General features: G+C 44.0%; 1 protein-coding gene and 1 non-coding gene across 3 annotated transcripts in view; both read right to left on the reverse strand.

Moving 5' to 3' along the window:
- The window catches only part of GABRB3 (gamma-aminobutyric acid type A receptor subunit beta3), a 282305-nt gene that overhangs the window by 217214 nt on the left and 40570 nt on the right, over positions 1-24521 (reverse strand). The window lies entirely within an intron of this gene.
- Positions 2251-2357, reverse strand: LOC128580039 (U6 spliceosomal RNA). Its single transcript, XR_008378400.1, has one exon. It is a non-coding gene; the product is annotated as a U6 spliceosomal RNA (small nuclear RNA).

Consider the following 24521-nt stretch of genomic DNA (forward strand, 5'->3'; position numbering starts at 1 on the left):
CAGCAACTCCAACAACTGCCGACCTACTAAAATCATTGATATTCACATTTTACTCACACTTTAACGTGTTCAGTTCTGCAACATCCCTGTGTAAAAGCTAAGTTTTAAATATTCAGCTGTGAATGACTGACAACACCACTTAACAGATATTTATCATCACACACACAATTTTCAATGCCTCCAGATGTGACCCCTGATTCTCTGCTGTGCCTTCCTGTTCCATGCTGACTGCTTCTGTCACGACAAATGCCAGGTTATCAGCCGGACACAGCTACTCAAAGGAGGGTTAGCCTTTATTACAACTTCACACACCTGTTCAAGAACTCAGGGTACGCAGGCACGAAAGGGAAAGTGTTAAATCCAAAACTTAAACCACCTATAGCTGATATCATAACCAAAGTTGGCCATTCCCAAACCTGACTGCTCATCAAAATCTGTGTTCCCTGTCACCTGGACCAGCTGCATTTGGTCACTTTTCTCTTTGCTGTCTGGTCACTGCTTCAATCACAAAGCATAGTGAATCTGGAGTCTGAAATGCCCACACGATAGGGCTTCAGAGGTGCCATGAGGAGGAAGAGGGGCCAGGACAAGCAGGCATTATTTCAGAGCACTCAGAAACCTCAAGAGTGATTTTTTTTTTATTTTTATTTATTTACTTTTTTTTTGTCACCTTTGGTAGAGTGCCCCAGCATCACAGCTCACAGCAACCTCCAACTCCTGGGCCTAGGCGATTCTCTTGCCTCAGCCTCCGGAGTAGCTGGGACCACAGGCACCCGCCACAACACCCAGCCATTTCCTGTTGCAGTTTGGCTGGGGCCGGGTTCATTTTTTAAAACTGGTAACTGGGCGGCGCCTGTGGCTCAGTGAGTAGGGCGCCGGCCCCATATGCCGAGGGTGGCAGGTTCAAACCCAGCCCAGGCCAAACTGCAACAAAAAAATAGCCGGGTGCTGCGGCAGGCACCTGTAGTCCTAGCTACTCAGGAGGCTGAGGCAAGAGAATCACTTCAGCCCAGGAGCTGGAGGTTGCTGTGAGCTGTGTGATGCCATGGCACTCTACCAAGGGCCATAAAGTGAGACTCTGTCTCTACAAACAAAAAAAAAAAAAACTGGTAACTGACCAATTTCCTCCCCCTCTTCCCACCAAAAGGCAACACATTTTCCTGAAACCATCAATATTTTCTCTTAGTCCCGAGGATTTTCCAGTTACTTCAAAAGGAAGAAAGAGCCCTTAAAACAGAAACTGAAATAGAAGTTGAAGGAAAAATTGGTGAATTAACAATAAAGCCTAAATTCCGCAACACGGGAACTATAAATACAGTGAATCGTCCTGACCTGATGATATTCCAAGATTCTATTTACTTTGTTTTACCAGAAAGCATTAAAAGAACTTCAATTTCGAGTCAAATAAAGCACTCAAACACGGACGGGAATGGGGTCCTTCAAGGGAGGTGATGGGCAGAACACCCCAACATTCCAAATGTTAAATATGTGGGTGCTCTGGCTGCGGAACACAGCAGCTGAACCTTCCACAGCCTATGAGAAGGTGCACCCCAAAATATGCCTCTCTGGCACCAGTATTACTCTGAGCCGGTTAGAGAAACTGCAGACATAGGAGTAACTTTTTTATAAGGGAAACATGTCTTGAAGGGAAATCTCCATTTATATACATGTATCTCCTCCTCTGTACCAGAAACAGAAAGATGACTCTAAACCAACCCTAATCTACATAAAATCCTAAACCCGGTAACAAACCTCACTCTCGCTCTGCCTGGCCACCTCCCCACGCCCGTCCTTCTCGGTTTCAACAGACTATGCTACTTCAGCCTGAGGTCTGAGCCACCTCTTTGAGATGCTCTGATTTCTCTGGGTTATCCCTTGAGTATACACATCATTCAATTTCTGTGTGTTTTTCTCTTACTAATCTGTCTAATTGCTACAGGGTCTGCAAAGAACTATGAAAGGGAAAGAGAGAATTATCTGATCCTCCTGACCTGGGGGAAAGAGCCTGCAATACTCCTGTGGGACACCCCGAGTCAGATTACACCAGACTCGGCAGGACATCAGCTGAAACACACAGAGGAGCTGACCCAGGAGACTGCCGGGGCCACCCGTGCTCCTGACGGACTCAGCAGTATTTAAAAACGCCAAAGAGAGACCAGTGGCCCATAGCAGTGGGCCTTTCCATCTACTCATATTGATAGGAAAAACGTTTTACCTTCTTTAAGTTGGAATGCAACCTAATTTTTTTTTTTTAATATGGAACGCTTCACGAATCTGGCTGTCATCCTTGCGCAGGGGCCATGCTAATCTTCTCTGTGTCATTCCAATTTTAGTATATGTGCTGCCGAAGCGAGCAGGAATGCAATTTAATTTTTAACGAGCCCCAGCAAATGCAGGCCCCATGCAATGCATCTTCGGGACTCCGCCTCGCCTAACTGCAGCTGCTCCTTTTCCCTTTGCTCAGACTTTTGCTCCTTCTGGAATAGGCGCCTCAATGAGGGTGGCTCATTGGCAGGAACCGGCAGAGCCTTTACACAGGCTCAGGTCTCACCCCACAGACTGGACTCACCTGGGCTGGGGTGGAACCAGGGGATTGGGATCCATTTTAAGATGGTTTTAGGACTTCAGAGCTATTTATCAACATGGAAACCTGAGTGCCACCGCATGCTCTGTGAAGTTGAAGGACGACGTCTGGATTCCTGTTTAGATTTCTTGTTTGTAACCAACGGAATTTGAGGACACAGACACTGAAGCCTTCTGGTGCCCTGTCCTGCTTAGGTTCTTGGTGAAACAGGCACTCGATTGAAAGTAAACCACAGGTGTGGTGCGGCCACCAAAACTGGCCTCTGACCTTCCCTTCTTCATGATCAGATTTGACAGGGGAAACTCTAAGGCAGTTTATTCACTGAACTTTACATCAACATTCAGCCCTTGTAATTTGATGGGGTTTCAAGGTTGGCAACAGCCCCATCTCTATTCTTCTTCTTGACAACACTTTTGATTTCATAGATGAGGAAACCAAGGCCCAAGGCAAAGTTATTCATTCAGGAATACTATGAAGAGCTGAGGAGTCATAAAAATCAGGGTCTTCTGACTTTCTATAATGCTCTCTCTACTCATTCAAATGGGTTGCTGGGTCCAAAGGGTGCACCTCTGATCCCGATTCTGGGTGCCCCAATTAGACTCCCCCCTCCATCGGGTGTCTCTAGGAAGCTGATATTATGACTGCCTCTGCCCACTGCACTATCTCAGGGACACATCAGCTTCCTACTCATTTGCCAGAGAGTGACTTCATTTTAATAATAATTATTAATAATTAATAATAATACATAATAATAATAATGGAATATTATGCAGCCTTAAAGAAAGACGGAGACTTTGCCTCTTTCATGTTTACATGAATGGAGCTGGAACATATTCTTCTCAGCAAATTATCTCAGGAATGGAAGAAAAAGTATCCAATGTACTCAGCTCTACTATGAAGCTAATTTATAGCTTTCACATGAAGGCTATAACCCAACTATAGAACAAGACTATGAGGAAAGGGCCAAGGGAGGGGAAGGGAGGAGGGAGGTTAGAGTGGAGGGAGGGTAATGGGTAGGGCCACACCTACGGTGCATCTTGAATGGGTACAGGTGAAACTTACTAAAGGCAGAATACAAATGTCTACATACAATAACTAAGAAAATGCCATGAAGGCTATGTTAAACAGTTTGGTGAGAATATTTCAGATTGTATATGAAACCAGCACATTGTATCCCTTGATTGCAACAATGTACACAGCTATGATTTAATAATAAAAAAATAATAATAATACAAAAACTCTCAACCTTAAGACATTTAGGTTAGCGTCCAAAATGTGGCTCAAAATGGGCCCCTGTACTTCCCTTGAGAAGGTTCTACAGTCTGTAATCATGATAAGCAGAAGGGGGTAAAAGGAGGTGGAAGTCTTGAAGTTTACACAAATCAGAGGAAAAAAAACTCAGGAGAATACTATTCAATCTGTGAAAGAAATCTGTTGAACTAATTTATCATTAACAGTCTTTAGAAGGTCACAATATAAAACTATGTGTGGTTTGAACAAGTTATACATGTCTTATAACTTTTCCTATGTTCAAGTAACGTGAATCTCTCGAATGTTGGATTCTGCCTTGCTGTACCTGGTAGGTACAGAACTTAGAATATAACCCCTACCTAGGGTAGCTATTTTCACACTAAGAAGTCCCACATTTTGGCATTTGTCAGCTATAATTTTGCAAAGAATGAGCTACTCATGTTTAATTTAAGCAAATAATTATCTCCACACATACAAAGATAGAATGTGCCTATGCATGCAGACAGAGTTGAGCGTGCTTCCGGGGATGTGAACTGTGAAAATGTGGACACACACCTGGCCTCATTTGTTATCGCCACTGTCTCTGTGAATTCTCCTAGAGTTCTAGTTCACTGACCACATTAGGTGGAAAACTTTATTTTTTTTTTGTTTTTCTTCAGATGCAGTCTCACTCTGTCTCCCAGGCTAGCGTGCAGTGGAATCATCACAGCTCACAGCAACCTCAAACTTCCAGGTGCAAGCCATCCTCCTGCCTCAGCCTCCCAAGTAGCTGAGACTACGGGAGCCTGCCATCATGCCTGGCCAATTTTTCTATTTTTTGTACAGATGGCGTCTCTCTCATTCTTGCTCAGTCTGCTCTCAAACTCCAGGCCTTAAGCAATCTCCCTGCCTCGGGAAACCTTTGAGATTTAAAGGAAAATGATGGTACGTCACCAGGAATGTAAGGAACACACTGCTGAACAGGAAAAAGGATGTCACAGCTTACCATCTCCCTCTGACTGCTCAGAGGCAGACCAGTGCCCACAATTCCTGATGCTCCATTGATTTTTGACAAAGAAAAGAAATGGATCAAACACCTGACACAGAACAACTATGCCAGTATTCCCTGAATTCTTTGTCAGTAAGAAAGAATGTTAGAGCCAGGTGTGGTGGCTCACGCCTGTCATCCCAGCACTCTGGGAGGCCAAGGCAGGTGGATCACCTGAGCTCAGGAGCTCAAGACCAGCCTGAGCAAGAGCAAAACCCTGTCTCCACTAAAAATAGAAAAACTAGCCAGGTATTGTGGTGGGCACCTGTAGTCCCAGCTATAGGCTGAGGCAAGAGGATCACTTGAGCCCAAGAGTTGCCCAAGAGTTGCTGTGAGCTATGAGACACCGTGGCATTCTACCTGGGTGACAGAGGGAGACACTGTCTCACAAAAAAAAGAAAAAAGAATGTTGAAAATAAGAATGGAACCTACTTAGCCCCAAGGAATGAGCAAATGCCTGAGCAGGGCATCTCACCATCTGGAGCACTCACTTTGTGTGGGTTTTCTGCACATGTCACCAGCTGCCGCAGTCCATGTGTACATCACTCTGTCCTCCTGGACATCTGTCCCACAACCAAGCTTTCCCTATTTCGTATTCATTTATCTTTACTTACACAGAGTTCTTCACCCAGAACACACTTCTGTCAGGGAACATTTTGCCCATTTTTCTGCTCTGCCACTTGCTCTGACACCCTTCTCTTCTCCTGCAAAACGAATCTAACAGTGGCCCCTCTCTCCTGGGCCGTGACAGTCCACCACACACGTAGCACAACCCGTCATTCTGAAGTTGGCCAGGACTCATTCAAGGAGGGATGGTATAACCTCCTTAAAGACAGACACCATTTCTTATCATCCCTGTCTCTCATGGTGACTCCTGCCAGGCTACAACACTGCACATAAATCTGCAGAATGAACTGATTCTTAGGAAAAGGTACCTCATTCCCTCAAATACACACAGAAAGCCTGGATTCTCATTGGCCTGTGAGGGCTTTCAACTAGTCAAATATTTTCTTGGAAAGGTTCTAAGCGGTTACAACTTTAGCTGTCTTTCCATTATCCTGTGCGAGGTGTTCAGATACATGCTGGGTTCCAGAACAAAAGAAGAGCTGAGGCTTTACCACATAGCAAGTAACTGGTAATAATGCCGACAGACAGGTGAGTTCCTTCTAATTTTTATAATTTTTAATTCTCCATTTTAAAATGATTTCAAACTTACAAAAATTTTGCACATCTAGTGCAGGTGGATTAGCCCTTATCAGAAATGTGTGGGACCGAAGTGTTTCAGATTTAGGGTTTTGAAATAGTTGCATATAAACAATAACATGTCTTAGAGATGAGACCCAAGTCTAAACCCAAAATTTAATTATGCTTCATATACTCCTTATATGAGTCTGAAGAGGAATTTTATAAAATAATAATTTTGTGAATGACAAAAAGTTTGTGGACATTGAGTCATCAGAAAATAAAGGTGTCACTATCTCAGTCACCCACGCGGACAATCTGTGGTTGTGAACCTCCCTTATAAAATTAATAAAAGCCGGTAAGGAACAGTGGTCAGGGTCTGAACTCTGCAAAGGTGAAGGCATAGTTAAAATGAGTGTGTGTGTATGTTTACAAATACATGTACATAAAGGCATATATTATGTTTACACGTATATACATATATTGTTTTTTAAATACATACATCTATGTATACGTGGGTCACTACGAAAGTTTTAAGACAGACTGTGTTACAGCCCATTATTCCACTTCTAAGAAACAACAGTCTACAACAGAATCTGATCCGATACACCCATATAAGTTTCAGCTTGCTCCGCTCAACAGATTGTTGGGAAGGTTCATTTGTTCCTGTCCTCGCAGGATGTTACATTTCTTGATTTTAGTGTATCTCCAAACTTCGTAAGATCAGACAATTAAGTTCACAAACTTGTCCTAGAAAAAGTGCTGCATACCTCACTGCTGGAAATCAGAATGTGTGACTCCTTCAAGATATGCTCCTTGGGAAGCTACGCACCAATGCCAGGGCCTAGTCCACTCTTCAAAGCACTTTTGGAATACTTTTTCTGGAATGGTCATCAGAGCTGTCATTGCACGAGGTCTACGAGTTAAGTTTGAGAACTCATCCTAGAAAAAGTGCTACATGCCTCAGTGCTGAATATTACCATAATCACCAGATGGCCATTCCAGAAAGAGTTCCGAAATTGCTTTGAAGGGTGGACCAGGCACTGGAGCTGGTGGACAGCTTCCCAAGGGGAGTACCTCCAAAGTGACCATAGTAATAATATTCAGTAATCAGGCATATAGCACTTTTTCTAGGATGAGTTTCTGAACTAACTGTCTAACCTCATGTATATAAAAACCAGCCGCTGTCCCCTCTCTTGCCTTCCTATAACTGCTCACTGCTCAGGAGCCACACAGCTGATGGTCAGAAAGAGTCTCAGCTCTCTTCATTGCTCCCATAGATAGCCTCACCCTTGTGAAGCCTAAGCCTGGTTCTTCAGGTATCCTCAAGACCCTGCATTGTGGTAGACTAGCTGACCCACACAGACCAGAGCCCAAAGCAAGGAGCCAATTCCACTGGTCTTGCCACCTGGGAACTGACTCAGAAAAAGAAGACAATTCCTGCTTCCCAACCCTATGAGTTCACCCCCAGCCAATGAGCAGACCCATTTCCCCAGCCCTTTGGCTTCCCAAACTCTCTTTAAAAACCCCTTCTCCCACATTATCAGAGAGATGGATTTGAGAAATTCCTTCCATCTCCTCACGTGCACCTGTGATATTTATGTCTCTGTGGCCTCTCCCGTCTCGATGTATGCGTCCTCTGAGCAGCAGACAATGGAGGGCTCAGGCTGTCACAGCCATATGGCGGCTGTGGGCATCAAAAGGACACAGAGTGACACATGCAGGTCTTGGCCCTCCATGGGGCACCACAGGGGAACCTGCCGTGGGTACATCAAACCTGAAATGTGCCATTTCATTATCTGTGTGGGTGTGCATGCATGGGGGGGTCTGGGTATGCATAGAAAAGACATCACAGCTGGAGGAGACTGGGAGGGTCTTTTTTCCCTTGAGGACACCGAATAAACTGTGTGTGATCCATCCCACAAAGGCAAATGTGGAATTTCCCATGTGTGGTATCACGAGAGGACTCAAAATTATTCAGATTTTAGAGAATGTCGAATTTTGGACTTTTAGATAAGGGGAGCTCAACTTGTATAAAGATTTCCCATTTGGGAGTTTGGAGCCCATAGCCACAAGGCCACATGCGGCCCCCCCAGATCCCCAAATGCAGCCCCCTGACTGGATCCAAGGTGCACGGAACAAATCCCTTTATTAAAAGCTAGCTTCTTCAAATGTTAACATCCTACATAAATGCAGAAAAATGAACAAAACTAGGAAATCGGTAATGGTCCTCCATTATCAACTAATTTACAGATCTCAGTCAAATGTCACTGCCAGCCTCACAGCTGTCCCTTTCTGGACCAGGACACAGGGCAGGACCACCAGGCCCTGGGCAGCCCTGTTGAATCCGTAGCATGGCCTCAGCTTTGTCTTCCCTGCTCTCGACACTTCTATGGAGTATCTTGCAGAATGTGTGCGATTTAGGTTCATCTGATCTTATACATTTTTGGCAAGTACATCACTAAGGTGATTCTGTGCCCTTCCCGGAACACTGTACCAGGAGGCACATGAGGCCTCTGTGTGCCACGATCAGCCCAGTTAGCTTCTGTCACTAGGTTAAGCTGATGAAGATCTTCTGGGTTTCTATACCGTAAAGTTACTACTTTATTTCTTTTTGCTATTAAGAAGTATCTCACTTTGAAACTGTGCAAATAGTTGTATTTTGTTTCTCAGCAAACTTTCACACACTAACTTGGTGTGTACTAGTAACTCTCACCTGAGACAATTATTATTATTACACCTGTCAAATGGTGATTTTCTGTCTCCATTGTCCCCTACTATAAGAAAGAGATGTCCTTCCTCCCTTCAGTATTTACTTATGACGTGTTCGTATCTTCAATCATTTATTTCTTCCGGTCTGGATTCATGAATACCTTATTTTACATGTTACTTTCATTCCATAGATTATGGTCCAAAACACTGTCATTGTTTTGGTGCTCCAATTGCCCCAGATTTGACCCCTGGGAGACCCTTCAACTTAGTTCCTATGTTATTTCAATAGATGCCCATCCTTTTCAAGCATTCCCTTACTTACGGTACCAAAGGATATGCCAGGCTCCAGCCCTAAAACCAGCCATTACTCTAAGGACCCCTGGTTCAATTTACTGAAGGGTGTGTAGGACCCAAGATATGGAAGCTGGTCATGCTGGGATGTCAGTGGACAAAGTTTGGACATCCAACCTGCACACACAGCCACCTCCATTCCTCTGCCTCTCTATACGTGTATATTATGAGCCAGTGTGTTCACACCAGTGGGCCTGATTCTAACCCAGCATTGTGAATTCATTCCAGTTTTCCGGACTTCTTCATCTATCACTCCTTTGACAATGAATACCTGCCTCATTACCTAACATATTTACTTACTTCCTCAAATTTAGAACACACATAGTTTTCAGAAATTCTAACACAAACCCCAGTGAGAAATTCAAATATCATATTTATACTAACTGGAATGTTAAGAGTTGAGTAGAATGGTAACTGTTTTTCACAGTTATGTACCTTGATTCTCTACATTGGATCTAAAGATATAATAGCATTTAAATAAGAAGGAGAGACATTGTTACAAGGGAAAAGCAGAGGATGCCTTGTCAAATGGCTTTTACAATCTTGTTTTATTAGCTTAGGCTGAGAACTGTATTAGTCAGTGAGAAACACAGACACCATCAAGGTCGCTTCTTCCCTAAGTCACAGCACTGGGCAAGGGCAGCAGTGGACAGGGTGGTCCCTGCCACCCATGCTGTCTCCCGCGCACATGGAGCCTCTGTGTTCTTCAGTGCCTGTCTCAGAACGGTCTCCACTTCAGCTCACCCTCCCACAGGGTCTTCCTGGGCTGTGGTCAGGACGGGCTCATCTCTCCTGATGGTTCTAGAGCAGGCCAGACTGCACACACTGTCCACACAGGACACCCTTGAAGGAGAGACACATAAATGGCCTTTCCAAAATGCTGGTGAGGGCGTTGGCCTTTGAGAGTTGCTGCTAAATTACATGAACTCTCATCACATCTTTGTTCCAGGGCACCCAATCTTTCAGCTCCAAGGAATCTTTTGTTTTCATTTGTGTGCTGTTTCCCAAAATTCCTCTGGTCCTCTCCAGATGTATTGGCCTAAGGACCAGCAGCTGGCCTTATACGGAGAGGCTTTGTGTTTTTGTTTTTGTTTTTTTTTTTATGCATTAATATTATAACTTTATTATTTTTTATTTATTTATTTATTTATTTTTATTAAATCATAGCTGTGTACATTAGTATGATCCTGGGGCACCATACACTTGGTTCATAGATCATTTGACACATTTTCATCACACTAGTTAACATAGCTTTTGTAACATTTTCTTAGTTATTTTGCTAAGACCTTTACATTCCACATTTACTAGGATTCACATATACCCTTGTAAGATGCACCGCAGGTGTAATCCCATTAATCCCCCTCCTTCCCCCTCCCTCCTCTCCCTTTCCCCTTTCTCCCTATTCTTAGGTTGTAACTGGGTTATAGCTTTCATGTGGAGGTCTTACATTAGTTTCATAATAAGGGTGAGTACATTGGGTACTTTTTCTTCCATTCTTGAGACACTTTACTAAGAAGAATATGTTCCAGCTCCATCCATGTAAACATGAAAGAGGTAAAGTCTCCATCTTTTTTAAGGCTGTATAATATTCCATGGTGTACATATACCACAATTTATTAATCCATTCGTGGATCAATGGGCACTTGGGCTTTTTCCGTGACTTAGCAATTATGAATAGGGCTGCAATAAAGATTCTGATACAAATATCTATGTTATGGTGTGATTTTTGGTCTTCTGGGTATATGCCTGTAGGGGGATTACAGGATTGAATGGCAGATCTATTTTTAGATCTCTAAGTGTTCTCCATGTATCTTTCCAAAAGGAATGTATTAATTTGCATTCCCGGGGGAGGAGAGACAAGATGGCGGACTGAAGCCAGCTTTCAACAAAGGCTCCCGTCCAGAAGGAGAGTTAAGGGACAGGAATTTAGTAAGTATCCTGGTGGACTTGAGCCTCACCAAGAGAGAAGGCTGAAGAACGCACATCAACACCGCTGAGGCAAGTTGTGATCACAAGGACGCAAACAAAAGGTACAAAATCCACCACCAAGCGGACGGGAGTCCCCCTCCCCCATGAGACCGGCTCTGTAGCCCCACAATTGAACAAGTGGGCAGAAATTAAAGCCCCTCCCACTACACTCCACGGGAGAGACCTTCTAAAAACTGGACCTACCTCCCCTACTGGGGTGCCGTGGCGTTCTCCTGCCGGACATAGGGCTGAATAAAACTTTGGGAATCCTTTGCCGGCAACCCTGAATCCCCGGCGCTCCCCTCCCGCCCACTGAGGTCTGGAGGCCTGTCCCCCAGGACTTCGGATCCTTGGGTGATTTCTCAAGGGGAGTGGACAGTCCCCGAGTTGCGTCTGGTCAGCATTGACTCTGAGGCGCGCCGAGTGAGGAGAGGGCACCGGGCTGAGGGGGAGTCACGCCTCGCGGCACTTCCCTGCGGTGCAGTGCACCAACCCTCCCCGGGCATACGGGGCCCAAGACTGAATCAGACTCTGGCCTCCCCGCTGAGAGCTGAGAACCCCTACTCTCACTCGGGGTCTGAGGGCCTATCCCCCAGGAGTTCGGCTCCTTGGGTGATTTCTCGAGGGGAGTGCACAGTGCCTGAGCTGCGTCAGGTCAGCGCTGACTCTGGGACACGTGAGTGAGGAGAGGGCACTCCGCTGAGGGGAAATCAAGGCTTGGCGGCACTTCCCTGCGGTGCAGTGCACCAACCCTCCCCGGGCATACGGGGCCCAAGACTGAATCAGACTCTGGCCTCCCCGCTGAGAGCTGAGAACCCCTACTCTCACTCGGGGTCTGAGGGCCTATCCCCCAGGAGTTCGGCTCCTTGGGTGATTTCTCGAGGGGAGTGCACAGTGCCTGAGCTGCGTCAGGTCAGCGCTGACTCTGGGACACGTGAGAGAGGAGAGGGCACTCCGCTGAGGGGAAATCAAGCCTTGGCGGCACTTCCCTGCAGTGCAGTGCAGGAGCCCTCCCCGGGCACAAGACTGAATAAGACTCTGGCCTCCCCACTGAGAGCTGAGAGCCCCTACTCTCACTCGGGGTCTGAGGGCCTATCCCTCCGGAGTTCGGCTCCTTGGGTGATTTCTCGAGGGGAGTGCACAGTGCCGGAGCTGCGTCAGGTCAGCGCTGACTCTGGGATACGTGAGCGAGGAGAGGGCACTCCACTGAGGGGAAATCAAGCCTTGGCGGCACTTCCCTGCGGTGCAGTGCAGGAGCCCTCCCCGGACCGTAGTATTGCGTGAAACTGAATGAAACTCTAGCTTCCCCCCGCCCCACTCCCAATCCGGGTCTGGGCGCCCATCCCCCAAGAGTTCTGATTCTTGGGGGATCTATTAAGGGGTGTGGACCCAGCACAAACTGCGGCCGCTCAGTGCTGACTCTGGGGCGCGGGACAGAGGAGAAAAGGGTCGCCTGAGTGCCCACACCAGAGCAGCAGTTCCCTGGAGGTAGATCAACAGCCGTTTTTTCTTTAACGGCAGAACGCTCACTTCTGGATATTCTGAGGCCACACCCCCTGTCTCCCTGGGCAACCAGAGGAGGCCACCTGTGTCACGACTCACAAACCCAGAAGCCTCCAGGGCGGGGCCGACCCAGAGAGGTGTTCAGACGCAATTCTCCAGCAGCAAAGACGTTTGAACTCAAAACAGCCCGTCTCCTGTAGGCGACGACAGGAACAGAGACAGAACCTCACAAAGTTGTCTGTTCTGTTCTGTTCTGTTAGCAGCATCCATCAGGGACGGGGCTAAGCCTGAGTGAACACCTCCTTCCCATCACCTGCATCAAACACTCAAAGATGTCAGGCCCCATCTCCTCCTGCTAGATAGCGGCAGTCTGCGGGGGCCTGGCAGACTTCCTCGCGATTCAGGCAGGTGCAAACCCCTGGAGTGTCTGTTCACTGCAGGCAACTGGGTTAGCCATCTGCAGAGATACCAGTGACTGGGTCCGACGGAGGGGCAAAGTGGGGAAGGAGACGTTAACCTTCCCAGACTGCTCTGTTTGCGGGGTGGCTCCTCCTGACTCCACGCTGCACTGGAGTGAGCTGTCTCAGAGGAGTCACCAGGCCCCTGTGATCCAGTTCCCAGAGACCTCTTGAACCCTTCCACCTGAGACAAGTGCCGATTGAGACAGTTGATTCGGACCTTTTGAACTGGGCTAATAGACTGAGGACTTTTCAGGTGGTGCCCTGGGTGTGCGATTGTAGGAAGGTTTGATTCTCCTTTTCCAACTGGGGCCAGAGGTGGGCAGGCGGGGTGACTTAATTGCTGATTTTTCCACACAGCTGAGACTTCAAGCCAGAGTAGAAGTTGCAATAGGATCGAACAGAAACCAGCTGAAAACAAGACAGAACCACTTTGCTCCACCACACCAGACAGGGCCCCAGTTTCTCAGGCCACAACACTGTACGGGCCCTCGATAAAACCCCAGGGGAAAAACCAAAGGGAGTAAACCATGGGGCGGAATCAGCGGAAAAACTCTGGTAACATGAATAACCAGAATAGATCAACCCCCCCAAGAAAAGATACGGCAGATGTGATTGAAGATCCCATTCATAAACAACTGGCTGAGATGTCAGAAGTCGAATTCAGAATTTGGTTTGCAGACAAGATTAATAAAATGGAATTAGGAATTCGTGGAGAAATTCAAAAACTGTCTCAAGAATTTAACGAATTTAAAGACAAAACCACCAAAGACTTAGACACACTGAAACAAGAACTTACAGCCCTCAAAGATATGAAAAATACAGTAGAATCCCTCAGTAACAGAATGGAGCAAGCAGAAGAAAGGATTTCTGACATTGAAGATAAAGTCTTCGAACGCTCCCAATCTCTCAAAGAGGAAGAGAAATGGAGAGCAAAAACGGATCACTCACTCAGAGAGCTCTCAGATAATTCGAAAAAACATAACATAAGGGTTATAGGAATTTCGGAGGCTGATGACGTGGCAGCCAAGGGCACAGAGGCCCTTCTACATGAAATTATGAAAGAAAATTTTCCAGACATGCCTAGAGAATCTGAAATTCAGATAGCAGACAGCTTCAGAACCCCAGCACGATTCAACCCCAAAAAGCCATCTCCCAGACATATCATAATTAGCTTCACTAAAGTTAACATGAAAGAGAAGATTCTCAAAGCAGCCCGGCGAAAGAAAACTATAACGTACAAAGGTAAGAATATTAGAATAACTGCAGATCTCTCTGCTGAAACTTTTCAAGCAAGAAGAGGCTGGTCATCAACTTTTAATCTCCTAAAGCAAAAAAACTTTCAACCCAGGATCTTGTATCCAGCTAAACTGAGTTTCATCTATGATGGAGAAATTAAATACTTCAATGACATTCATATGTTGAAAAAATTTGCCATAAGTAAACCAGCTCTTCAGGATGTTCTCAGACCTATCCTCCACAATGACCAACCCAATCCTATACCACAAAAGTAAACTCACTCAGAAACTTCGGATCAAACTCCAACTTCCACACTGGCGAAAGGATTAAAAATGTCCATTGGACCTTTGAAAAACTCGATACCCAAAATTCCACCAGACTTATCAATACTCTCCATCAATGTGAATGGCTTAAACTGTCCTCTAAAGAGGCATAGGTTAGCTGACTGGATACAAAAACTTAAGCCAGATATTTGTTGCATACAAGAGTCACATCTCAACTTAAAAGACAAATACAGACTCAGGGTGAAAGGATGGTCATCCATATTTCAGGCAAATGGTAATCAGAAAAAAGCAGGTGTTGCAATTTTATTTGCAGATACGGTAGGCTTTAAACCATCAAAAGTAAGGAAGGACAAGAATGGTCACTTCATATTTGTTAAGGGTAATACTCAATATGACGAGATCTCAATTATTAATATCTATGCACCCAACCAGAATGCACCTCAATTTATAAGAGAAACTCTAACAGACATGAGTAACTTGATTTCCTCCAGCTCCATAATCGTTGGAGATTTCAACACTCCCTTGGCAGTGTTGGATCGATCCTCCAGAAAGAAGCTGAGCAAAGAAATCTTAGATTTAAACCTAACCATCCAATATTTAGATTTAGCAGACATCTACAGAACATTTCATCCCAACAAAACTGAATACACATACTTCTCATCAGCCCATGGAACTTACTCCAAAATTGATCACATTTTAGGTCACAAGTCTAACCTCAGTAAATTTAAAGGAATAGAAATTATTCCGTGCATCTTCTCGGACCATCATGGAATAAAACTTGAATTGAGTAACAACAGGAATCTGCATACCCATACAAAAACATGGAAGTTAAATAACCTTATGCTGAATGATAGCTGGGTCAGAGATGAGATTAAGAAAGAAATCACCAATTTTTTGGAACAAAATGACAATGAAGACACAAGCTATCAGAACCTCTGGGACACCGCAAAGGCAGTTCTAAGAGGGAAATTTATAGCACTGCAAGCCTTCCTCAAGAGAACGGAAAGAGAGGAAGTTAACAACTTAATGGGACATCTCACGCAACTGGAAAAGGAAGAACATTCCAACCCCAAACCCAGTAGAAGAAAAGAAATAACCAAAATTAGAGCAGAATTAAATGAAATTGAAAACAAAAGAATAATACAACAGATCAATAAATCAAAAAGCTGGTTTTTTGAAAAGGTCAATAAAATAGATAAACCTCTGGCCAACCTAATCAGGAAAAAAAGAGTAAAATCTCTAATATCATCAATCAGAAACAACAAAGACAAAATAACCACAGACTCATCAGAAATCCAAAAAATCCTTAATGAATATTACAAGAAACTTTATTCTCAGAAATATGAAAATCTGAAGGAAATAGACCGATACTTGGAAGCACGCCACCTTCCAAGACTTAACCAGAATCAAGTGGAAATGTTGAACAGACCCATATCAAGTTCAGAAATAGCATCAACTATACAAAACCTCCCTAAAAAGAAAAGCCCGGGACCAGATGGTTTCACGTCAGAATTCTACCAAACCTTTAAAGAGGAATTAGTACCTATATTACTCAACCTGTTCCAAAATGTAGAAAAAGAAGGAAGACTACCCAACACGTTCTATGAAGCAAATATCACCCTGATCCCCAAACCAGGAAAAGACCCAACAAGAAAAGAAAATTATAGACCAATATCACTAATGAATATAGATGCAAAAATATTCAACAAGATCCTAACAAACAGAATCCAGCAACACATCAAACAAATTATACATCATGACCAAGTTGGTTTTATCCCAGGGTCTCAAGCTGGTTCAATATACGTAAATCTATAAATGTAATTCAGCACATAAACAAATTAAAAAACAAAGACCATATGATTCTCTCAATTGATGCAGAAAAAGCTTTTGATAATATCCAGCATCCCTTCATGATCAGAACACTCAAGAAAATTGGTCTAGAAGGGACTTTTCTTAAACTGATAGAGGCTATCTACAGCAAACCCACAGCCAATATCATATTGAATGGAGTTAAATTGGAATCATTTCCACTCAGATCAGGAACCAGACAAGGCTGCCCATTGTCTCCATTGCTTTTCAACATTGTAATGGAAGTTTTAGCCACCGCAATTAGGGAAGAAAAGGCGATCAAGGGTATCCATATAGGGTCAGAAGAGATCAAACTCTCGCTCTTCGCAGATGATATGATTGTGTATCTGGAAAACACTAGGGACTCTACTACAAAACTCCTAGAAGTGATCAAGGAATACAGCAGCGTCTCAGGTTACAAAATCAACATTCATAAATCGGTAGCCTTTATATACACCAACAACAGTCAAATTGAAAAAGCAGTTAAGGACTCTATCCCATTCACAGTAGTGCCAAAGAAGATGAAATATTTGGGAATTTACCTAACAAAAGACGTGAAAGATCTCTATAAAGAGAACTATGAAACTCTAAGAAAAGAAATAGCTGAAAATGTTAACAAATGGAAAAACATACCATGCTCATGGCTAGGAAGAATCAACATTATCAAAATGTCCATACTACCCAAAGCAATATATACTTTCAACGCACTCCCTATTAAAGCTCCACTGTCATATTTTAAAGATCTTGAAAAAACATTACTTCGTTTTATATGGAATCAGAAAAAACCTCGAATAGCCAAGACATTACTCAGAAATAAAAACAAAACAGTAGGAATCACACTACCAGACCTCAGACTTTACTACAAATCGATAGTGATCAAAACAGCATGGTATTGGCACAAAAACAGAGAAGTAGATATCTGGAATAGAATAGAGAACCAAGAGATGAATCCAGCTACTTACCGCTATTTGATTTTTGACAAGCCAATTAAAAACATTCAGTGGGGAAAAGATTCCCTATTTAACAAATGGTGCTGGGTGAACTGGCTGGCAACCTGCAGAAGACTGAAATTAGACCCACACCTTTCACCATTAACTAAGATAGACTCTCATTGGATTAAAGATTTAAACTTAAGACATGAAACTATAAAAATACTAGAGGAGAATGCAGGGAAAACCCTTGAAGAAATTGGTCTGGGTGAGTATTTCATGAGGAGAACCCCCCGGGCAATTGAAGCAGCTTCAAAAATACACTACTGGGACTTGATCAAACTAAAAAGCTTCTGCACAGCTAAGAACACAGTAAGCAGAGCAAGCAGACAGCCCTCAGAATGGGAGAAGATATTTGCAGGGTATAACTCTGACAAAGGTTTAATAACCAGAATCCACAGAGAACTCAAACGCATCAGCAAGAAAAAAACAAGGGATCCCATCGCAGGCTGGGCAAGGGATTTGAAGAGAAACTTCTCTGAAGAAGACAGGCGCACGGCCTTCAGACATATGAAAAAATGCTCATCATCTTTAATCATCAGAGAAATGCAAATCAAAACTACTTTGAGATATCATCTAACTCCAATGAGACTAGCCTATATCACAAAATCTCAAGACCAGAGATGTTGGCGTGGATGCGGAGAAAAGGGAACACTTCTGCACTGCTGGTGGGAATGCAAATTAATACATTCCTTTTGGAGGGATATATGGAGAACACTCAGAGATCTAAAAATAGATCTGCCATTCAATCCTGTAATTCCTCTGCTGGGCATATACCCAGAAGACCAAAAATCACAACATAACAAAGATATTTGTACCAGAATGTTTATTGCAGCCCAATTCATAATTGCTAAGTCATGGAAAAAGCCGAAGTGCCCATCGATCCACGAATGGATTAATAAATTGTGGTATATGTATACCATGGAATACTATGCAGCCTTAAAGAAAGATGGAGACTTTACCTCTTTCATGTTTACATGGATGGAGCTGGAACATATTCTTCTTAGTAAAGTATCCCAAGAATGGAAGAAAAAATATCCAATGTACACAGCCCTACTATGAAACTAATTTGGGACTCTCACATGAAAACTATAACCCAGCTACAACTTAACAATAGGGGGAAGTGGGAAAGGGGGGGTGGGTAGAGGGAGGGGAATCGGTGGGATCACACCTGTGGTGCATATTACAGGGGTATTTGCGAAACTTGGTAAATGTAGAATATAAATGTTTTGGCACAGTAACTGAGATAACGCCGGAAAGGCTATGTTAACCACTGGGATAAAAATGTGTCAAATGGTTTATGAAGTGAGTGTATGATGCCCCATAATCATATCATTGTATACACTTATGATTTAATAAAAAAATTAAAAAAAAAATAAATAAATAAATATACCATTATGTACTTAACTGTTAAAAAAAAAAAAAAAAAAGAAAGGGCAAGAGATTATAGCAATAATGATAATGAAGATGTTGGGGCACAGAAAATGATACTCCAAAGTATGGCACTTTGGCATCTGAGTACTTTGAACTAGAGAAGATAGGAATGCCTCAGAAGCAGCTTCAGAAGAAAAACCACAATAACTTTCCCCTGCTTTTCTGTGTAGGAGCTGGCCATGAGGAAATTCTCAGACCTACCTGGCCTGATCATAGGTCATAAGACACTCATTCCAGAGGGGGCCTGCCTCATACCCAGGAGGAAGGAGGGCTGCAAAGAGGGGCCAAGAAGAATCTGAACCCATCCTGATAGCTTTCCTCTCTCTATTACCATCAGATCACACGATTCTGTCCAATCACTTTTCTACACACCTGTGTTTTCTTCATATAACCTAAGCATAAAAATAGATGTTTTTCCCTTAGTCTTTGGGTTATCATTTCTGAAGGCTTCCATGTCACATAAAACTCTTGATTAAATGTAAAAAAAAAAAAAAAAAAAAAAAAAAAAAAATTTGCATTCCCACCAGCAGTGCAAAAGTGTTCCCTTTTCTCCACATCCACGTTAAGCAAGTTAAATGCATATGGTTACATAAATCTGCTCACAACACTCCATTGTGCAGTTAGAGTGTAGTTTCCTAATGTGATTTTTCCTCAACACCATCCACCTTTTGGTACCACAGAAACACCCTTGAGTCAAATAAGTCTGATTCAGTCATTTACCCGCCAGACATGTACTTGGACCCTACAGTCACTCGGGCCTCACCAGCTCTTCCCTGGTCTCTCCAAGACGGTGTCTGCTGATCCCACTGAGGGAATGAGGTCTGGACCAGGGCCTGGGGGCTCTTCATTCTCAGTGGTCTCGGCTGCATGGTCTGTTCAGACTGCTCTGCCTGGAGACCACAAACAAGGCACATGTGGTCCCAGGAGGGACACCCTCGGTCTTGCACCCCTGCCAATCTCTCTCTGCCACAGCACCCCTGGGCAGCACACAGATCTAAGGAGGCCAGGGAGGACTATGACACATGCCTTGATCCACCCAGCAGCTGCCATGGCCACACTGTCCTCACACACCGTGCTGGACACAGGCCAGTGGCCACGCTCCCTGATGACCTACAGCCTCTGTTCACAGACCCCGCAGAAGAAGCCATCAGGCCACTCCAGGTGTGTCTAAGGCCTCCAAGGACCAGGCTCCAGCATGCCCTGTGGAAGTGGAGGGACTTTCCACATTCTCAAAAATCTCACTTCTCCCTATAACCTCCTGAGCCAGGTCAGGGCAAGCTTCCCTTTCTCAGGGTGGAACGTTTCACCCATTCTGCTCCCTGTCCCCTAAGTCCACTTCCTCCAGGTGGCCGCAGGGCTCAGCCCCTCCCTTCCTGTAGCAGTCCACCACCAGCCCTGCATTTCCTGCAAGGTCACCAGCAGGTCACACGTGGGCTTTACCAGCACACTGATGCCATCCAGCTCTGCACAGAGTCAGCTCCAGCCCCACAGAAGCTCTACTGTGCCCCCCATGAACCCTTGGACGAGGGCTGGGATGTGGGAGGTGCTCACTAAGTGGTATAAACTTCTTATTGAACACACAATGGCCTGGCCATATCAGGAAAGTGGACTGCCTCCGTACTTACATAAGGAATGCTAAGATACGTGAACAAAGTTCACAAAAAGCCTGGCTTTCAAAGCTACTGAACTTCTGAGGAATCTAGCAAATATATGCTTTGGGTTTTTTGTTTGTTTTTGTTTTTTTGAGACAGAGTCTCACTATGTCACCCTCCATAGAGTGCCTGGCATCACAGCTCACAGCAACCTAAAACTCTTGGGTTCACATGATTCTGTTGCCTCAGCCTCCCAAGTAGCTGGGAGTACAGGTATCTGCCACACACTGGCTATTTTATTTAGAGGCAGGGTCTCACTCTGGCTCAGGCTGGTCTCGAGCCTATGAGCTCAGGCAATCCACCTGTCTAAGCCTCCCAGAGTGAGAGGACTGCAGGTGTGAACCACGGCACCTGGCCCCAAAATTTGTGCTTTGTTAGTTCAAGCTGAGAAAGTACGCTGTTCCTCTCCTGGTGGCATCCCATTTCCCGAGACGCTGATGCTCATAAAGTCAGGGACCAGGAAGACCTGAGACAGTCAAACTTGTAGGATGCAGCAACGGTTTCCCAGCGCAGATGCACAGCCTGGCACAGCCCTGTGGGTGCCGCGGACACAGCCCCGCAGAGAGAAGGGAGCTGAGCCCACAGAGGCCAGAGTGTACACCGCAGCATGGAGGCTGAGCCTCACAGACCACTGTTTTTCCTTTATGTTTTAAGGTCATTTTAGTTCTTTAAAATTCTCTTCTGGGTTTGCATGTGCATTTATGAATAACCTAGTAAGAAGTAGTGTGTTACAGAAGGTAAAGACAGGAGTCGGACCCAAACGTCCACAGTTAAATCTTCCTTCTACTTGCTGGCACAAAGTTCTCACTCCACTCCACTTCAGTTTCCTCATCTATAAAACAGTGGTAACAGTGAAATACTTTCCGCATAGAGAGCTGTAAGCAATGAATGAATTCAGCATGAGAAGCTGGCAAACCCTGCAGAAGGAGCCTCTGCAGGCTCTGATCAGACAATCACAAGGAAATTCAGGTTCAATGCTCAGCCTTGCAGGGGTGCCTCAGGTAGCAGTCCTGCCTTCTTTCACTGTCAGCAACACTCACAAGAACGATGCAATCTCTGTCACCACATCCCTTCATCTTTTTAACCAATCAATAACTGTTTTCATTGAAAGGTTATGTCAGTGATTGACATACATTTCACAGTTCTACCAGTTTAAAAATGAGATAATTTGCAGGACATAGGTTATCCATTAAGTAAAATGACAAAGGAGACGATTACACAATGATATAATAAAAATAAACCTCAGGTAGAAAACAAACTAGCAGACACACAAACAAGCACTGCTCACCACAATGAGCGTTTCAACCAATGTTTTCAAAAGAATCCTCCCCAACAGTGAGACAGTTACTTTTCACTGTGCTCAGTTCTAGCCAAAGGGATATTCTGTTGCATTCCTGAGTTGAATAAAACCTTTTGGATAACTCACACTGCATATGAAAAATGAAACACAACTTTAGGCTATGACGAAGGAGGGAAGGGGAGGGTGAGGAATGGGGAGGGGGTGGGAGGAATAGTAGGGGGAACACAACTATGGAGCACCTTGCAAGTACAAGTTGGTTCTATCGTGTGTAGAACACAAATGTCCTAATGCTATAAATGGGTGAATGAGATGAAAGCTAGGCTGATTAGTATGATGTAAGCACTCCAATTTGTACAAATAATCAACACACTGAAATGGGCATAAATGTATTTATGATCTATAATAATAAAAAAAGAAATGACCTAAAAAAAAACCTTTTGGAATCTTCACCCACTCCCTGAACTTCACACTGGAGTTTAAATAGAGGATTTTCAATCCATTCCTTCTTCCTAGGGACACATAGCAAGCAGGGTCTGTGCCGCTTGCAAACAAGGCAGGCAGCCCAAGCAAGACCTGTTTTTGCATCCTCCTGGGAAACTTGGCTAGATCAGGAGATCAGAGGTCACAAGAGAATGAATGGTCTTGACCAAGCACAGTTGCTCACACCTGTCACCCCAGCATGCTGGGAAGCTGACGCAGGTGGATCACCTGATGCCAGGACTTTGAAACCAGCCTGAGCAAGCATAAGACCCCATCTCTACTAAAAAATAGAAATAATAGCTGGGTATTGTGATGGACACCTGTAGTCCCAGCTACTCAGGAGATTGAGGCAAGAGGATACCTTAAAGCCAAGAGTTTGAGGTTGCTGTGAGCTGTGACAGACACCAAGGGTGACAGAGTGAGTGAGACTCTGTCTCAAAAGAATAAATGAAATAAAAGAGATAATGGTATTTTCCTCCCCATATTTGCATTGTCACACTCTGCATTTTTATTCTGCATATAATATTATACACAATGCAAAAAGTTTACATATAGATTCAGTAAACAAGCAGTGAAGACACACCCAGGAGAGTCCTCCACGGGGAAGAACAGGCCCCGCACCCTACTTAGCTGTGCTTTTAAAAATATAAGTAGATAACCTCAGCCTTCTCAACAAAACGAATGTGGTTAAAATAAGGAATTAATGACATCCATGTACCGATTACATTTATTTCCTTGTGAAAAGGTTAACATAAAATTTGAGTAGGTTACAAGATAAAAACAATTTCTGATCTCTGCCCTGCTGCTGTGTGGAGGATGAACAGATGGGCAGACAGACAAACAGGCCGACAAGTCACGCCCCTGACTGCACTTCTTTCTGTAGTCTAATTTCCAAAGTGATTGTTCATTAACACAAATACTTCTGACATGTTTGAAGAACCTTAACAAATGGAAGCTAATTAATAATAAAAGTCATATAGGAAAACCCCACAGGGAGTACCACACACAAGGATGAGACTGACTCAGAGGTCGGGGGTGTACAGAGATACACACTTTCACCACGTCTGTTCAACACAGTACTAGAAATTTTTGCCAAAGCAATTAAGCAAGAAAAAGAAATAAAAGGCATCCAAATTGGGAAGGAGGAAGTAAAATCATCTCTGTTCACAGTTGATATAATCTTCTAAATGAAAAACCCTAAAGACTGCACACACACCCACACACACAACACACACAGAACTCATAAATAAATTCAACAACATAGCAGTCACCCCCAAAAAATCAGTTGCATATTTATTCACTATCAATGAACAATCTGAAAAGAAAATTCAGGAACTAATTCTACTTAAAATAGAACAGCAGCATTACTGACAGTGGCTAAAGTGTGCAATCAATCCCAGTGTCCACTGACGCATGAATGGATAAACAAAATGTGGAATATCCATATCATGTGATATTTATTATTCCACCTTAAAAAGCTCTTCTTTGAAGCTCTGACATCATGTTATAATGTGGATGAAACTGGAGGGCATGAAATCATAAAAAGGAAAATACTGTGTGATTCCATTTAAATGAAGTTCCCAGAGTAGTCAAAATCATAGAGAGGAGAAGCAGAATGGTTTCCAGAGCCTGGGGGAGTGGACAACGTGGAGTCAGTGTTTAATGGGTAGAAAGTTCAGTCTTACAAGAGGAGAAGAGCGATGCGGTCGCCTGGTGGTGATGGCTGCGCAACACGAGAAATGTATGTGATACCACTGAAAACAATAGTCAAGATGGTAAATTTTATCACAATAAAAATACAGGGCAAATTAAATTCTAAAAATGTGCTGCTTACATTAGGCAGTAGAATTACATAAAGCCTTTTCCCCTTGGCACCAAGCGGATAAGAAACACACTACCCAATAACCTGGTAAAATTATGAGACATAATTTACGCTTTGTTTTAACCTGAAGTAAACAGAATTTCCTTTACCCAACACAACAGTTAGTGGGCCAGGAAACAATAAAACACAACAGAAATTGAGTGCTCTTTCTGAAAGTATTAGCTAAATGTTCCCATCAGCCAACTTCCATCTGGAGTTGGATAAAAGCAGATCGGCTGTGTCATTCTGCGACCACCCCTCTGCTTGGTGGAGACCTGGGGGTCAGGAAGGAAGAACAGTTCCTCCAGGGAAGGGCCGACAGTCGGCGTTCCTGCACTGGGACACTGCAGGGCGACGGTCAGGGACACAGGGCAGCTTTGGAAACTAACACCAAGTAA

This window comes from Nycticebus coucang, chromosome 2 (genome assembly GCF_027406575.1).
Source record: "Nycticebus coucang isolate mNycCou1 chromosome 2, mNycCou1.pri, whole genome shotgun sequence".
In the NCBI taxonomy this organism is placed as follows: Eukaryota; Metazoa; Chordata; class Mammalia; order Primates; family Lorisidae; genus Nycticebus; species Nycticebus coucang.